Here is a 13,079-nt window from a genome sequence, read left to right on the forward strand (position 1 = left end):
AGCTTTCATTTTCAAGATTAATTGTAGGCCAGGCATTTTTTAAGATATATAGCAGGTAAAGTTATTAAGTTACTTGATCCTTTCTAAGTCTTTTATCTACTAACTTCAGTCCTTGTGTATTACTCAATGTATATCACCAATATGTGTCACTTAGAATTTCTACTTCCAAACATACAATGCTGATTTAACCTGCTCATTCAAAAATAACTATACCAATATATCATATTTCTTAAACTAGGTAGAATACATCAGGGTATTATTATTATTTCTTACAGTTTTCCTAAAATGCTTTCAAAAAGAATATAAAAGATAAGCCAAGATAATCATGATAAGATTTTAAAAGATATTTTTTAATTAAAAAATTAAGTCAACTATAAGCATCAATTTTATTTACTACATTTAAAATATCTCCCAGTTAGGCATTTGAAATTTCAATCATTAGAAATGTATTTTTACCTGAAACCAACCTAATAGTTTTTTTTTTTCTTCATTGAAGGATAACTGCTTTACAGAATTTTGCTGTTTCTGTCAAATCTCAACATGAATCAACCATAGGTAGACATATATCCCCTTCCACCCACCTCCCTCCCCATCACACCCTCTAGGTTGATACAGAGTCCCTCTTTGAGTTTCCTAAGCCATACAGCAAATTCCCATTGGCTACCTATTTTACATATGGCAATGTAAGTTTCCATGTTACTCTTTCCATACATCTCACCTCTCCTCCCCTCTTCCCACGTCCATAAGTCTATTCTCTATGTCTGCTTCTCCACTGTTGCCCTGTAAATAAATTCTTCAGTACCATTTTTCTAGTTTCTGTACATATGCGTTAGATTATGATATTTATCTTTCCCTTCCTGACTTACTTCACTCTGTATAATAGGTTCTAGGTTCATCCACCTCATTAGAACTGATTGTGTTCCTTTTGATGGCTGAGTAATAGTCTATTTTGTATATGTACCACGACTTTTTTATCCATTCTTCTGTCAATTGACATCTAGGTTGCTTCCATGTTCTAGCTATTGTAAATAGTGCTGCAATGGGATACATGTGTCTCTTTCAATTTTGGTTTCCTCAGGGTACATGCCTAGGAGTGGTATTGCTGGGTCATATGGTGGTTTCATTCCTAGTTTTTTAGAGAATCTCCATACCGTCTTCCATAATGGCTGTATCAATTTACATTTCCACCAACAGTGCAAGAGTGTTCCCTTTTCTCCACACCCTCTCCAGCATTTATTGTTTGTAGACTTTTTGATGATGGCCATTCTGACCGGTGTGAGGTGATATCTCATTGTAGTTCTGATTTGCATTTCTCTAATAATGAGCAATGTTGAGTATCTTTTCATGTGTTTGTTAGTCATCTGTATGTCTTCTTTGGAGAACTGTCTGTTTAGGTCTTTTCCCACTTTTTGATTGAGTTGTTTGTTTTTCTGGTATTGGGTTGTATGAGCTGCTTGTATATTTTGGAAATTAATCTTTTGCCAGTTGTTTCACTTGCTATTATTTTCTCCCATTCTGAGGCCTGTCTTTTCACCTTGCTTATATTTCCTTTGCTGTACAAAAGCTTTTAAGTTTAATCAAGTCCCACTTGTTTACTTTTGTTTTCATTTCCATTACTCTAGAGGTGGGTCATAGAGGATCTTCCTTTGATTTACGTCATCGAGTGTTGTGGCTATGTTTTCCTCTGAGTTTTATAGTTTCTGGTCTTATATTTAGGTCTTTAATCCCTTTTGAGTGTATGGTGTTAGGAAAAGTTCTAATTTTATTCTTTTACATGAAGCTGTCCAATTTTCCCAGCACCATTTATCGAAGAGGCTGTCTTTGCCCCATTGTATATTCTTAACTCCTTTGTCAAAAATAAAGTACCCATAGGTGTATGGGTTTATGTCTGGGCTTTCGATCTTGTTCCATTGGTCTATATTTCTGTTTTGTGCCAGTAGCATACTGTCTTGATGACTGCAGCTTTGTAGTATAATCTGAAGTCAGGAAGGTTGATTCCTCCAGCTCCATCTTTCTTTCTCAAGAATCCTTTGGCTATTCAGGCTCTTTTGTGCTTCCATATGAATTGTGAATTTTTTTGTTCTAGTTCTATGAAAAATGCCATTGGTAATTTGATAGGAATCACACTGAATCTGTAGATTGTGTTTGGTAGTATAGTCATTTTCACAATGTTGATTCCTCCTACCCAGGAATATAGAATCGCTCTCCATCTATTTATGTCATCTTTGATTTCTTTTATTAGTCTTATAATTTTCTGTGTACAGTTCTTTTGTCTCCTTCAGTTCAGGTCAGTCAGTTGTGTCTCTTTGCAACCCCATGAACTGCAGCACGCCAGGCCTCCCTGTCCATCAACAACTCCCAGAGTTTAACCAAACTCAAGTCCATTGAGTCAGTGATGCCATCCAACCGTGTCATTCTCTGTGGTCCCCTTCTTCTCCTACCCTCAATCTTTCCCAGCAACAGGGTCTTTTCAAATGAGTCAGTTTGTCTCCTTAGGTATGTTTATTCCTAGGTATTTAATTCTTTTTGTTGCAATGGTGAATGGGACAGATTATTAATTTCTGAGTTTTCATTGTTAGTATATAGAAATACAAATGATTTCTGTGTACTGATTTTGTATCCAGTGACTTTGCTAAATTCACTGATTAGCTCTAGTAATCTTCTGATACTATCTTTAGGGTCTTCTATGTACAATATCATGTCATCTGCAAACAGTGAGAACTTTATTTCTTCTTTTCCAATCTAGATTCCTTTTATTTCTTTTTCTTCTCTGATTGCTATAGCTAGGACTTTCAGAACTATGTTTAATAACAGTGGTTAAAGTGGACACCCTTGTCTTGTTCCTGATCTTAGGGGGAATGCTTTCAGTTTTTCACCATTGAGAATAATGTTTGCTGTAGGCTTATCATATATGGCCTTTACTATGTTGAGTTAGGTTCCTTTTATGACCATTTTCTGAAGAGTTTTAATCATAAATGGGTGCTGCATTTTTAAGGCTTTTTCTACATCTACTGATATTATTATATGGTTTTTATCTTTCAATTTTTTAATATGGTGTATCACAATGATGATTTGCATATATTGAAGAATCCTTGCATCCCTGGAATAAACTCAACTTGATTATGGTGTATGAGCTTTTTGATGTGTTGCTGAATTCTATGAAACCAACCTAACAGTTTTAAATTTATGTTTGATGTCTTTTAAGTTACAGCTTATGAAACTTTTGGAAAAAAGAATTTTACTCCATAAAAATAATCCCCATTCAATTATCTCCTCTGTATATTTCTTAAATAAGTTCAAAAAGTGGTCCTTGAACTGTTGCTTATCAGTAAAAACTAATAAGCAACCATAATTCCCACTAATAGTGATGAAAACTCTGCAGAATTTCTAGTCTCAGGTGTAGGACCATAACAGTTATTTATAGGCACATTCCATAAATAACAGCAAACTGTCCAGCTAAAAAAATATAAAAATTGTTGGATGAGATCTTGGTAGCAGCTATCATCAGTATCATCAATATTTGCTATCCTGCCAGTTGTTGAGGTGCTATTCAAATTAGCAAGAGCTTTTGTGTTCAAACTAATTACTGCTTAAATTTCACCTCCTTTCCTGCAGGACAGTCCCACTTCAAATTCTCAAAGATCTTTTTGATAAAAACTCAAGTATACAAGCCCTTTGTAACTAAATCACCTAGAAAAGATCTCTAATTTTTGCAAGTTGGCTTCACTTGTTCTCATTCTATATCCTAATAATACACCACTAACAGAGCTTTTCTGCAACTTTTCAGTTTGTCTTTTAAAAGACCTGTGCGAAGGGTTAAAAGTCAAATTCAAGGCATAATTCAAGACAGACTTCAGGAATTCTGGCTAGATTCACCTTTTTCAATGAGTCCCTTGCTTCGTCCTTTCAATTAACACTTGAGGTTTTCACAGTCTTATTACTGGCAGTAAAACTGACAATCCATTTAAAACCATTTACACATAAAATAAGTACAATCTTTTGGACAATATGATTTTGACACAAAAGTGCAGGATTTGAGAGTTCACTGAGAGACACCTACATCAAAATGACACTAAGAACAAAAAGCAGTATGAAGGGACTCAGCATTACAAACACTTAAGCAGACTGTTGCTATTTAGTCCCAAATCCTGTCTGACTCTTTTGTGACCCCATGGACTATATATATAGCCTGCCAGGTTCCCCTGTCCATGGGATTTCCAAAGCAAGTATAACCGGAATGGGTCGCCATCTCCTCCTCTAGGGGATCTTTCTGACCCAGGGACTGAACCTGTGTCTCCTGCACTGCAGGTGAATGCTTTACCATGGAGCCCTCCAAGCAGATAACAGTCAGGCAGTCAGGGTATAAGCAAAAGAATTTGCACACACAGCAAAATTAAGTCTATGTGTATGGCTTGTGTTCAGTAAAAACTCACACAGAAACCTTACTTAGCCAGGATGAATGAGTATACTCAGAAAAATAATACACTAGTGAATGAATGAAGGAAATGGTTTTAATCAAGGCTATTTGCCTTCAAAGCACACACTTTGCATGACCAACTGGAAAGGATTTTTACACAAGTATGAAAACTTCCAAAGAGCAGACAAGATACTAACTTTCCACCTTGAATTTGCAAAATGAAAGAATAAACTCTTTCATCATTTCGCTCTCACTCTCAAGTAATGAATTAAAAATATGAGTTTGTCTTGAAATGCCTCAAAAAAATATGGGTGTCTAATGTAAATTCCTTTCAACGTGGCTGTCGGTGAAAACTTTTATGTTGGGGGAAAACTACATTTGCCTTTATTTTCTGACCTGCAACAGAACACTGTTTTTCTGCTACACTGTGAAATTACACCTGAAAATATGGTAGATAGTCACATGATAGAAACTAATTTGTGAACATAGTATTTCCCCATACATCTACGTCCTACTGAAAATACAGAAGGAAAACCATTGCTAAGGCAAAGGCTGATCCAAGTAATGACCAAAGAGAGAATCCGTTATTACTGGCTTCTTAAAGAGCCTAGTTTTATTTGTAACTGGATTCAAAACCTAAGTGAATTATATCTCTAGGTTAGGTCAGTTTCAAATAAAAGGTAAAAAAATATATAAATGGTTAACAGAACATTAATTTTTACCCATATTAAAAAGCTACAACTAGACTGTCTTAGAATGTGCTGTGTCTGAGAGAAAAGTGATATGACCTTTAACCCTGTTTTTAAATTTTTAATCTTTATGTTTTAATATATAACTCAAGTGTAGACAGAAGTATTTTTCATTTAAATAAACAACAAATCAGTAATGTGAATGACATCTACCATACAGGAATCTTTAAACAGCTATAAAATAGATCACTAAGTAAGGTTTTAGTACACTCTGTCTTAGTTTTCTTTACTTGCTGAAGAACTTCAGAGATAAATATTATAAGAAAGCCAGTTCAAAGCCAAAATGAACTTTCAAATACTTCTACCATCATAGAGTAGGGAAAACTAATCTAAGATTCCCTCATTCTCTTTATAAAATCCATTCCTCTCTACTTAGAAACTGAATATATATTCATGAAATAAAAGGGCAAGAGAAATTCAAAAGCAACCCATAAATCAGAAGAAACACTTAACATGATCTCAATGGGGGGAGAAGTAAGCATATACACCATAGCAGTTAATTTTGCTGGCCTTTCCCATTCAATGTAAATTAAATACTGAAAAAGATACCTATCTCTTCATATTTTAGATTACATCTGAACGGATAATTCTTATTTCTCACAAATAGATCTCTATTTGTTGTAAAATAATAATAATAATGTTTTTGCCAGGGAAGATACATGGTTATGACTCTCCCCTTTCCAAAATTTAAAAATGCCTTGAAATATTCACCTCGGGGGAAGAGGAAAAAAACAACTAAGAAATGTGTTCACTTAAGCAATTCTGTGAAATCAGCAGTAGTGATCATTTACGTATTTCTAGTTTGCACACATTCTTAAAGCTTTCTAGACACAAATTTTTATTTCATTTTTGAATCTAAATTGGTTTATGCAAGAACAAAATATACTAATTCAATAAACTGTTCTTCAGCTCACAGGCACTTAATAATCTTGCTCTCACAGACGCTAATGGTAAAAGAGATTTTTAACTGCCACATTTCAACTTGTTTTTCTTAACACTATAGTAAACACATAATGGGGGAATAAACTTCCTAGGCATATAGCAAATATAACTTGAAGACAGTAAGCATCTTAATACCCAAATACTGTTCTCTTAATACTAGTATAAGACAAGAGTTTAAGTGGCTACAATTTCCCTTTCTTTGACCCAATACAAAACAGCAACAACATGTAAATTTCTGGTTTGTCTCTTTCCAAAAAACCCCTATTATTCCTAACTCTGCCATAGAGTTTCACAGTTTACAGAACACTCCCAAGTCTATCAAGTAAGTAAAAAAAGAAAAGAAAAGAAAATTCTACTTTTAAAATTAAACCTAGTAGCTATAAGTTTCGGGAGGAAAATGGCTCATCTACTCTAAGATTTGATGAACATCCAAAATATATTCTGTATAAGTTTGAGAGATCAAGAAACCCCACAGGACTAGTGTAAGAATTGAAGCTTAAATATAATTAGTATAGAATTTACTGGCGCCTCCCAGCTGGTGCAGTGGTAAAAGAATCCTCCTGCCAATGCAGGAACCACAAGAGACACGGGTTCCATCCCTGGGTCAGGAAGAGCGCCTGGAGCAGGAGATGGCAACCCACTCCAGTATCCTTGCCTAGAAAGTACCACGGACAGAGGAGCCTGGTGGGTTACAGTCCATGAGATTGCAAAGAACACAATTGAGCATATACACACACAGAGAACTTATTACTCACTAGAGAAAGTCCCTATATTCATACCTTATCAATCCTTCCATGATGTTTTCACAATTATTACTTGAAAAAATCAGAACATCAAAATAATTTAGATTACTTTAGGGGTTTTGCTATCAATCTGGTCATTAAAAGCTCCAATTGTTATTAACTGCAAAAAAGATATTATCAAACGGCATGTGCTAAATCTGTGAACACTGCTTAAACAGTGTGGCCTACTTCTAAGGGCAACTTAAATTCCCAAACTTTAAAAACCCCACTGATTTTAGACTTATGTTAGAGATGACTTTTCCTTTTAAGCAGTCCATAAAAGTACAAGTAAAACTCAAATATGTAGGCTGCTAAATAAAGTTAAGAACATGTGACAAGAACTACTAGGAAATTATATGTTTGGCTTTATTGAATGAATCATACTTAAATACAACTTTGCACAGGTAACTGTCTCAAGTTTGCAAAAATGTCACAACTATGTTGGCTTAAGTTACTTGCTACAAAGATATCCCCCGACTCACTGATTCTTAAAGGAGTTTCCAGAACTAAGAATCATACCATAAGATAAGAGATGTTACTGACTGGCATGTGCTAATCATCTGTGAACACAGCTGGAGCAGAAAAAATGTGTTGAAAAGAAAGTTTAATTCAATGTATTGAATTAAAGTAATGGTTGCAAGAGTGGAAGTTGGGGTGGGGCTGCTGCCTTGAGACACTATGATTAAAAACACTGAAAAAAAAAAAAAAAAGAAAACACTTCTAGGACTTAGTGGATGGAGCTACATACCCCTCAACAAGCAAGACAGTCCCACAGACTGATGAACTGTCCTCAAGTGACTTTCAAATATCCAAGTGGTCATTCACATAGATAAAAGCCTATTTACAGCTAATCCCAGAATTTAGTTTTATATTAAAATACAAATCATGAAGTATGTTTTGCCATTTAATATACACATAATTTTCCTGTAATGCATACATCATAAAAACTTCATGAGAAGTCTGAATTTCAGAGTATCTGTATTTTGTCTGCATTTTTGATGGATATTTTTTACTGTTTTTTTTTTCAGTACTTTAAAGCTGTCACTTTGCTGTCTTCTGGCTTGCATGGCTTCTCTGCTGTAACTCTTATCTTTGTTTCTTTGTATAGAATGTTTCTCTTTTCTTTGGTTACTTCAACAGTTTCTCTTAGGAGAACTAAGTTTGAATTTGATGTCTTATGCAGGTTTTTTAAGTGGCAGGTGTTTACCCTGCTTGGTGTTCTCTAAGTTTCTTACACCTCTAGTTTGATGTCTGGCATTAATTTCAGATAATTCTCGATTATTTCCTCAAATATTTCAACATTTCTTCTGCTCTGTCCTCTTCCGGGATTCTAATTATGCATGTATTTAAACGTGTTAGATAGAATCCCCAAGCTCCTGTTCTCTTTTTAAACTCTTTGTATTTCACTTGGATAATTTCTGATATCTACAAATTCACAGATTCTTTCTTTGGTTGTTTCAGATCAACTGATGAGCCCAAAGGCATCCTGCAATCCGTTACTATGTAGTGAAACTTCTGACATTTCCTTTTGATTCTTTCTTATAGTTTCTATCTGTCAGCTGAAACTACCCAGCTGATTGTGTATGCTGTCCACTTTTTGTTCATACCTTTAACATTAATTATAGTCATTTTAAATTCCCTTATCAGATAGAAGCACCTATGTTAGCCAACGAGTAATCCTGGTGATGGACTGCTCTTTCTCTTGGGAATGTTTTTTGTCTTTTGTATGTCTTGTAATTTTTTGCTGAAAGTGGGACATGTAATAGGACAGCAGAGATAGAGGTAAGTAATTTTTGTGAAGGGAAATGGGAACATCTTTTCTTTGTTGAGTCTTTAGTGAAGGATGTTAGGAGCTGGGCTGAGTTTATGATTCACTGTTGCTATGGTTATCCCCGGAGAAGGGAATGGCAACCCACTCCAGTATTCTTGCCTTGGAGAATTCCATGGACAGAGGAGCCTGGTCCATACTCTTTGGTCCATGATGCTGCAAAGAGTCAGACATGACTGAGCAATTAATACTTTCACTTTTGTGGTTTTATCCCCACTGTATTACCGGCTTCAAATATCTACAGAACAGCTTATGCCTAGGTCAGGAATGGTTTATTAAAGCAATGTCTATTTGATTCTTTGCCCTGTGCCTCTTTGCGTAATCTTATTCCTCACCTTGTACTATTTTGCAGCTACTTGCTATTCACAGTTTCTTAACTTAGTGGCAGAGAGGTGGGGTTACAGTCTCTGTTGTCCTAAGGTTTAGTCCTAGACATATGCTGTGTCTCTGTTTCTCAGAGGTGTAATTTTCCTGTTTCCCCAGGCTGGAATTTTGGGCTCAGTGTCCCTTCCCCAAAAAGTTGCCCTCCCCAGTTTCTGTCTTCCCTCAGCTCACCAACAGGGCCTGCTGGTAGAGATGCCCATTCTCTCTAAAGATTAAGGTTTTTATTCTATACGGGAGAGAGAGAGAGAGAGAGAGAGAGAGAGAGAGAGAGAGAATCAAGAGTTTTTTGCCCTTCCTGAAAACTCTGTTGCTCTTCTCCTGTTCTCTGGCTCAGCACCACAAGAGACACTCCCCAGATCTCATTCCAATCTTTTCTAGGAGTACCCAATAAAGAATGTAGATAAAGAAGTGAACTCAGCCTTCATCAACTTGTCAGCTACTCAAGCTGAATGCTCTTTATCAGTGCCCAGATGTGTCTACTGAAGGTGAACGTGAGTTCATACGTACTCTTTCTCTCCTTAAATTTCAGGCCACTGGTTTGCCCTGTGGCCTCAGCAACTTAATAGGTTTCAAAAAAAAAAAAAAAAAATCATGAATTTGAAGTTAGTCTGGTTCTTTTTTGATCCTACAGTGGAACCAAAGGCTCTTTTTGTCCCAGGGCCAAAGCCAGAGGTGGTTATACTAACTTATAAACTAATTCAGGATAGTAAAGAAGCTGTTACAAATTACTTGAAATAAAAAGGAGGCCTTTACTGGGTTTGATAAAGTTGAGAAACAACTGACTTAAAGGATCTTTTTGAAGACAACTCCCCTCGAACCACTAATAAGCATTACGGTAAACATTTAGGCCTATAACTATTAGTAGCAACAAAATTTTTGATAATTTATCTGCTTAGATGTGCCTCTATTTTACTAATTTTAAGTATGCAGTCAGAGAAAAATGAGAAAGGTATGAGCAATGGAAACCTCAAATTCAAATAGAAGTTTAGGAATACAGCCAAATTAGTTAAAACAGATTTTTTAATTTCAGCCATAATTCAGTATCTACCAAGAACCTGACTCCACTACCCTCCCATCTACAAACTCAATAACAAAGCCAGCACTGTTTCATTCCACCAAAGCAACCAGCTTCTATTTGTGGATAAAGTTAATTCTTAAAAATAACTCATCCTTTCCATAATTCCAGAACTTTTTCCCTTATAACATTCATATATTTTACTATTTACTACTGCCAGTTTAGAAAAAAGAGGAATATCCATTACCTCCCAGTGGAATACAAACTGTGGTATTTTTCCATGAACTAGACTATAGAATGTAAAATTCCTATCTCTTAATAATCCTCTGACTCCACTTTTCCTCCGTTAATATGTGCTACTTCCTGTTTTCAGAGTATAATGTAATATTTCTAAATGAGGATGGCCTTATATTCCATTGTGATATTAACCCCACAAGCCAAGTTTAAGATATAGCTGCTTAAACTGTTTCACATTACATTTAAAATGTTAACATGATCTTACATTATATGCTAGTCAAACAATAAAGCACTTCCAAAGAACAGTGAAATCAAGTCTTTTGGGGACACTCAATTATTGACGAGTTTTTTAAACCTCTTTTTTTTTTTTAAAGGCAAGTCCTGTTTCATTTCCCATAAACTCACAGAGTACTGGTAATATACACAACAACTGTAATTTCCTTAGGCTCTGCATACAGTACTTTCAAACCTAAAAATCTTGTCATCAAGCAAGAAGAAAACACAGTGAGACAATCTTTGGGACAGGTCCTGAAAAAATATTCTGAAATTTAACTTTTCACCCAAGTCTCTACACTCCAAGACGCTCAAAATAACTCTAGTGTATAAACTCCTTCACAGTGGGCAACAGCATCAGGTAGAAGCCCAAGGGGAATCAAAGATCGGATCAAAGGGAAAAGCAGAGAGAGGAACCGAGAAATCATTTACTTCGGGAAACCACTGCCACATTTGGGGAAGACTTCTAATGTTCTCCCCTAAGCAACCTGTAAAGCAAAGTCTTAAGAGAGGTTACCTTAACACCCAACACAATTTAGGGGAGGACACTTTTTAAGTGTAGAGTCAAATCCGCCTTTAACAGCCACTTCACTGAACGTCTAAGTCCCACTTCACCCATCTAAAGGCCGCATTCAGAGACAAAAATCACAGCAGCGGAGGAAAGGCCCCTGTGAATAAGCTCTCTTGCAAAAAGAAACGCTGAGGGGAGAAAACTTCATTTTGGAAAAGGGAGGAGCTGAAGAAGAAACGACGCGGGTGCTCCCCATTTCCTAAGAAAACGAAACAAAGCTACACAAATAAAGTTAAAAGTCTATGCAATACTTGGGAGGAAGGAGGGTCACTGACCCACGGAAACAAGAGTTCCGGGCATCCAGTAGGAAGAGCGCTCCGACTAGGAGGATGAAAGGGAATCCGGAGGGCGGAGCCCAGAGGGCTGCGAGCCCAGAGGGCTGCAAACCCAGAGGAATAAGGGCTGAGCGGGGAAAGGATGTGCAGAGTGCAGTGGGGGAGACCATGGTGGGAAGAAACCCAGAAAAGGAGGCGAAAAGAGGGGTGGGACTGAACATGGCTGGGCCCTGGGCGACTGTCACTCAGAACCGCAGGGGGCAGGCGGGGTGGGGGTGGCGGGGTCCGACGACAGGAACCTGACCAGCAGCCTAGGGGGAGGGTAATCTGCTTTCCTGAATTGCTGGAGGTTGCGGCCCAGACAGCACCACCCTTCCTTCTCCCTGCCCTTGGCGCCCCAAGTCCTCGCGGCGTGGCGAGGGGGTAAAGCAAAGCTCCAGAGTCCGGTGCCCGTGGTGATTTACCTTCGCGGGAGGCTGGAGAGGCTCCAGCCCGAGCTCCTCCTGCCGCCGGCTCCGCGTCCAGAGTGGGATGAGGCGCCCTCCGGCCTCCTCCCCTACACCACTTCCCCTTTCCCCACGGAGGCCCCGTAGCTCCACTGCCGCGGGTTCCTGATGCCGCGGCGGCGCTGCCTCCCCGCCCCCTCCACCTCCTCCCTCTGCCTCTCAGAGGCTCACTCTGGAGGCCGCCATCTTCGCTCAGGCTGTGAGGACCTCGCTCCAGTACGCCTGCGTCGCCCCGGCCCAGACTGTCACGAGACCCAGTCAGCTGATTTCAGTTCTTCCGCCTCCTGCTCCACCCTCTCGCATGCATTTCTCCGCCCTCCCGGTCGTATTCGCCTAATTGCTATGACATTCCGCCTTCAACCGGCTGGCTGGTAGGCACGCCCTCCTCCCCAAACGCAGTTGGGACATGCGCAGAATGTCGAGGAAGATGGCGGAAGCAAGAGTCCACGCCCCGCGCGGGGAACCTGACCCTCAGCCTGTGGCTCCTCTGAGTCCTGCTCGTGGTCGTTGGGCGGGACAGGTTATGCACTCTTAATCTCGTGAAGTGTTATTTTAAAGCATTTACCAAGTCTTGACTTGAAATGCCGTGCAGTATCCGCGAGAAGATCTATACCCGGTTTGCTGGATTGAGAGCCAGCAGTTTCACTAGCTGCTGAGACTCGCAGAAGAGGGCTGAAAAGGGTTTAAATATGGGTTGGTTTGGGAAGTCACAGACACCAAAGCTTCGGAAATCTGACGGCCTTTTGCTGCTGGGAGTGCCAGAAAAATAATACTGATAGCTCCCATTTATTGCTAATCACGTGTCAAGGGGTTTGCTTAGTTAATCCTCAACACTGTGGACTACGAATTATCCTTGTTTTGCAGATAAGCTGAGGTCCCTCTCCACAGTAGGGGACTCAAGGAATCTGACTCCAGAGTTTGTGTCTTCTCTACTATCTCCCTAACGTATGTGGAAGCTGGGAGAGAGGAATCTGGTTAGAGAAAAGAAATAGTAGTGTGTTACCAGTGGGTAAGGGTTTGATTAAATTCACTCTCCACTCCCAGATCTGAGATCCAGAGACTGCAGTTCAAAAATAAAGTTAGTCTAGTTATTTTTCTTC

The 13,079-nt window shown here is 38.5% G+C and overlaps 1 protein-coding gene across 2 annotated transcripts in view; it reads right to left on the bottom strand.

Annotated features, from left to right (window-relative positions):
* DNAJC13 (DnaJ heat shock protein family (Hsp40) member C13) overlaps nt 1-12,195 on the bottom strand; it is a 152,751-nt gene extending 140,556 nt beyond the window's left edge. Inside the window, exon 1 of one of the 2 annotated variants that reach the window (XR_006270511.1) lies at nt 11,938-12,195. The gene's annotated coding sequence lies outside the window, so the exon portion shown is untranslated. The remainder of the gene's footprint in view (nt 1-11,937) is intronic. The other variant, XM_043474402.1, reaches the window with a different exon arrangement.
* Between the last annotated feature and the right edge of the window lie 884 nt (nt 12,196-13,079).

This window comes from Cervus canadensis, chromosome 7, assembly GCF_019320065.1.
Source record: "Cervus canadensis isolate Bull #8, Minnesota chromosome 7, ASM1932006v1, whole genome shotgun sequence".
Classification (NCBI taxonomy): domain Eukaryota; kingdom Metazoa; phylum Chordata; class Mammalia; order Artiodactyla; family Cervidae; genus Cervus; species Cervus canadensis.